Below are 6,000 nucleotides of genomic sequence, written 5' to 3' on the forward strand. Positions count from 1 at the left end.
AAGATTGTATACCGGATTGTTTGCAGCAGCACCACCATCGATAAGATTGAATTTTCGAACATTCCCTTAATTATCTTGGTTTTTGAATTGGTAGGCAGGAAGATAAGTTGGAGTTGCCAAAGTCCTGATGCATATGTCAGACAATCGAGCATCCAAACAAGGGAAGTTTTTCACCTGCATGAAATTAGAATTTTCTCTTAGGTTGTGTTTCGATTTGAGGATTTACAATCAAGGGATCTAAAAAAAATTGTTATCATAAATTGCTTAATATAAATTTAACAACACATGATGATGTGAGTTTTGAAAATTTTTCTTGAGCAAAAACACGTGATAATATGGATTTGAAATGACATCTTTACATATTCACATCAAATGCACGTACTAACAAAGGGAAATTCCCTTTATAAATTTCATCAATAAAAAAAAAATTATATAATAATTTCATACTCTATATTCAAGTCATTGAAACTAAATAATAAAGTCCAAATCATTCTCTTTAAATTCACTTATACAAACAAATCATTATGTTTTTTCCCCACAGCTTTCTATTTCAAGAGAAGCTCCTCAGACTCTTTCATGCACTTCAAATTAAGGGACTAGACGACTAGTGAACAATATTTAATAATAAGGTTTCAAAATCCATGCAACACAATTTTTTTAAGGGAAAATCGTAGTATATATACTTGTGAATTGAAATTAATATTTCCTTCTTTTTTTCAATATCTTTTGCCTATATTGAGTTATGAAAAAATTGAGTTTTAGCCACATCATAAATAATTTTAATCTTTGAACTTGAATAGTAAACCTAATATACTATTTCAATTAAGTGGCACAGAGTCAATGTCTTTGTTCTATTTTTCTTGTTTGCCTTGGCATTGAAAGTGAAAGATTTCTGCTTCCTAAAAGTTTTTAAGTGTCATTAATTTTCTTTGTGTCTAAACTCCAAAGTCTATTCAGCAAAGGAAAAAGTCTATTCTAAACTAGCCCTATTTATTTCCTTTTTTAAGACTTCACAATTTCAATGGTTGTACAGTACTAAGAAATACGAGACTAACCACCGCACACCCTTGGTGCGATGGTCATTTCACAGGTATAAATGCTTGTGGAATGTGGGAGGTAAGGGATGAGGTTCAAGTCTCCACGAAAGAGTTTTACATATATATACACTTAGATTAGGTTAGAGTAGAAATTCCATTTTGTATCAAAAAGAAATACGAGACTATAGAAGGAAACAATTCAAGAGGGTCAAACTTCGTGGCATGGCGCTGACAAATAAGACAATTTTGGATAGGGAAAGAGAAAGGGAGAGAAATAGACCTCATAGGATGAGAAAATGGTTGGCTGTAAATGCCTGATATCAAAAGTTGGTATCACAACATTCGTCATTGTGCTATATGCAGCCGAGTCTCTCCTAATTTCTCCCTCACAACCTTGTGAAGGTATTGCCCATCATACCTAGGTCCTCCCAATGATCTGTATATTTTTTGGATTGCTCCACACAAGCCTCTGCCATTGAAACCAATATATGCATGCTCTTGTTAATTGGTTAATTAATATTTACAAATCCAAAAGATTCAAAGCATGAAACAAAGCTCAAATATACCGTGGCGGCTCTACATGTAAGCTAGGGTAGTCACAAGACTACCCTGACTTGTAAAAAAATGTATATATATACTTTTAAAAAAATGTATATATATACTTTTAAAAAAATTATATGCTAAAATAACTTATTATGACCAAGGTTTTCAAACTTGGACCGTTCATTGAACCGTAAAAATGAGAGGTTTAAGGTTTTTGAGGTCGAACTGAAGTCGAACCAGGGTCGAACCATGATGACGTCATAATTAATTTAATAATTATTTTAAATATATATAAAATATTAAATTAGTAAAAAATAGAAAAATTAACTAAAATAGTCAAATTAAAACTATAAATTCATATTTTAACTATGTCTAATATATCCATCTCAAACCCAAATATGAAATATTTATCCAATAATAATAATAACCATTTTTTTATATAAAAAAATAAATAAAAGCATCAGATTGTCTTTCTAATTTCCACTTTCTAATGCCCACGTGACCAGCTATCTAGCTCACATTTACAAACTTAAAAAAACACCAGAAACAAAAGTGAATGAAATTAAAGGAAGAGATAAAAAAGCAATACAAACAAAAGCAGATGAAGAAAGAATTGTTATGTTATATCCACAATATTTTTTGCAATATTTTCACAAGAATCACATCAAAATTTTATGCGGAAAGTTGTTACTAGTTCTAATTTGAACTTACCACTAAAATTATTTTTTTACTTACCAATATTAGCTAATAACAATCTATTATTTAAAATTTATTGTGATAGTATTTCATAATTCCCATTTCTTAATATTAAGTACCACACGTTTGAATAAAAAAAAAAACCACACGATTACATAAAAAAAAAAAAAAAATTAAAACTAAGGGATAAGGATAACCTCCACCACACATTTTTCATACCCAATTCATTACTCAAGCTTCACATTTATCACATACTCATTACTTAGTATTCACTTTTCACATCAGAGAGAGAGAGAGAGAGAGAGAGAGAGAGAGAGAGAGAGAGAGAGAGAGAGAGAGAGAGAGAGAGAGAGAGAGGAGAATCTGAAGCGCTGGTGGAGATCTAGGTCACTGAAAGGGCAAAGTCGGTGGAGATCGGCGTTCCCTATGTAGCACTACCTCGTCCGCCACCCCATCGCCACTCGTCCTCCTCCCCACCACCAGACTGGGTTAGATTGGCTTGTTCTTGTTCTTCTTCTTTTTCTTCATATTTGCTTGTTCTGATTCAACTTTATTGTAAGAATTGGATTTTGTTTTGTGTTTGGATTATGTGAGATGTTTTTTGAGAGTGAGGCAAAGAGACTGAGACAAAGATCAGACGTTTTCTAGGTCAAATCCTCCGTTTTCTGATTTCTTTTACGTTTTCTGTTTGGATTTTTTTTTTTCCGACCAAAAATAGTAAATACTCCGGTATGGTGCCGTTTAAGGTTTTGATTTTTTTTTTTTAAAAAGGGACCTATGAGAACCGTTCACGGTTCCCAAAACCGTGAGGTTCGACTGCGGTTCACACGGGTCCTTGCTTTTTTCCCATAGAGCGGTTCTTAAGGCTAAAAGAACCGCAAAAATGAGCAGTTCGAGGTTTTTCCGGTCGGACCGTACGGTCTGGTCCTAGTTTCAAAACCTTGATTATGACCACTCTAATAAAAATTTTGAACACCTTAACTTGAGAGATTCAACAAAAATACAAGTAATACTACTATATTCACAACATTTTTACAATAATTTCACAACAAATCCATTGTGTACTAATCCTATCTGGGTTTAATACTAATATTATTTTTTTATTCACCAATAACAGCTTTTTGCATAAGGTTTATTATAAAAATATTGTGGACATAGTATTACTCCAAAATTAACTCTACCCCCAAACATAATCCTTAATCTTTTTTTTTTTTTTTAAAGCTTAAATAACAACAATAAATATTAGCCCCCAAAACCAACAAACATAAATCAAACAAAAACAAGATAAGACCAAACAATAAGAATTGAACAAATTATTCAACAAAAAGCCTACTATAAAACAAAAAAATAAAATTTGTAGATCATTCAACCTATTCAATAAAATAATCTTTAATAACATTTTTTTTCTAAAAAAGGTTACAAAAAAAATATTGTGGTTGTGAGTTCTCCTTGATGGTGACAACAATTATACTTTTTTTTGGCTTTGTAGTCGCAATAATTTTGCTCTCCTTAGCGACTCTACTCGTAGTTATAGCAAATATTCAAGTTATCGGTTTATTAGATTTTGTATAGTTTAAATTTGTTAGTGACCACCCTAAAAAACTTTTCTAGAGTCGTCATTGCAGATATACCATATAACCCTACTACCATATTCTAACACATGTATACATATATAAAGGCAGTCAAGTATAAAGATTTACCTCTTTTGAGGGAAAATTTTAGGACAGTGTTCAAGATAGAAGGGCTTAATATCTTTAGCAGCAAAGAGAGGACGATTGTTTTCATCTGTTGCAGTTAACATGGAAGTCATAAGACCACCTGCTTGTTTCCGCAATGACACCAAAGTAGTCTGCAAGTCTAGCGTCCTCACCATCCAACTCCTACCATTATTGTCAAATTATGTATAGTTAATATGGTTGTTATAACATTACATACATACATACAAATATATATATATATATATATATATATATATATATTTATATTTATATATATTGTAGGGACATTGGGCCTAGTAATTTACAAAGGATGGCCCAACAAAGTCTTTTGGGCTAAAAACCCAAATCCGAGGACATCAAATGATCTAGGAGTACGTAAATATATCTCATAAAGAAAATACCAGGTGAAGAGGTGATAAACGAGTGACCAATTATGTCCGAGGAATGGATTTGTCCTCGGCTATTCAAGCCGAGGTCATAGGAAGAGAGGTTAATGTCCCCGGGCTGTGTTATCAGAAATCCTATAACTACGGAAAGACACGGTACACGTGAAGGACAATAGAAAGAGCGGTGGAATATCTAAGGTAAAGCTGCTGCCACCGCCCACCCATTAAAAGCTCTGTAATTAATATACTGATTGCATTAATGGAAAGATTGGACCTGAGCGTGAGGTTTGGAACTTGGTCCCTGACCCCAGCGGACTTCAGGGAAAATGGATGGGACAAGTATCCAAAACCAGCGTTACAACCATGAGGTGGAAGATGATAAAGAGAAGAAGAGGAAGTATAAATAAGAAAAAAGACTTTCGGAAGAGGGAGAGGTTTTTTCCTTTTGAGAAGAAATACAATAGTATATGATAATCTAACGATCTATAGTTGTAATCAACCTTAGGAAACAATATTATAAACTATCCTCAGATTGTGTCCGAGGAAGAGCCTTAATTCATACTCTTACAAATAACTCTTTTCGTGCCATTGGGCTCGGAGCCCGTTTCTTTTCTTTTTTATTTAAATCATCCTTAAAATCTAGATTACAAACCCACTCTCTACAAATTTATTGTAAAAAGGCCTTTCAAGCCCCTTTTCCTTTCGGTTGTAAATTGGGAATTTGAATTGTGTCCTTACATAAATATTCAAACATATACATGTCATTAACTTAAAATGTTCTTATGCAAATATTTTATACCAGATGAGTTTTATTTCATGGATCAAGTTTAATAATACACACGTCCACAAGTATAGGAAATTGTGCAATAAATAATATTTTGAAAGCCATACCAATTATGTCTTTGAATACTTTATATAAGACCAACAAAACCCAGTAAACATTCACAACATTCTTATATAAATATTATTATATAATGATCGACTTTTATTTCATGGATCTAGTTTAATAATATACGCTTGCACAAGTATAGGAAATTGTGTAATACTAATATTTTGAAAGCCCTAGCTATCTAGTAATTATGTCTTTGAATACATTAAGACTTAACCCCACCTAGCACTCTAAATTATACTTGAAGTTGTGGTTCAGGGAAAGCTAAGATAGTTGCAGGGATGATCCCCCTGACACCTACCCTAACAATGCTGAGAATGGTGATCAAGTTACCATACGTTGGGGGTTGAAGTTGAAATGACAATGTTTTTTTCATAAGGAAGATGAAAATGGTAGGCAAGTGATCAGAAAGTAAGTTGCAATATAAAAGAATGCCTTAGGTTTTGTAAGGAATAAGATTAAAGAAAGCTAAGTTTTTGTTCTTACATTTGAATTTTGATCCATCAACGACCTATTTATAGCCTTAAGTTATGGTTATAGAAAGATGAAAGTTCAGGGAACTATGCAATGGTCAAAGGGTGCGTGGTAGAACGAGAAACTCCACTTTATCTAGTTTCCCGTTGAATCTTTCTCTAGTCCAAACAATCTCCTAGTCTATGTATGTCTTTTTGGATTTAATTATCAAAAATAAATTTGAATTTTTCCCACATGGGAGACTGAGAATTGTCCAA

The 6,000-nt window shown here is 32.8% G+C and overlaps 1 pseudogene; it reads right to left on the reverse strand.

Annotated features, from left to right (window-relative positions):
* LOC142637399 (patatin-like protein 2) overlaps positions 1–5,740 on the reverse strand; it is a 33,341-nt pseudogene extending 27,601 nt beyond the window's left edge.
* Positions 5,741–6,000: the final 260 nt, after the last annotated feature.

Source organism: Castanea sativa, chromosome 1, assembly GCF_040712315.1.
Source record: "Castanea sativa cultivar Marrone di Chiusa Pesio chromosome 1, ASM4071231v1".
Lineage (NCBI taxonomy): Eukaryota > Viridiplantae > Streptophyta > Magnoliopsida > Fagales > Fagaceae > Castanea > Castanea sativa.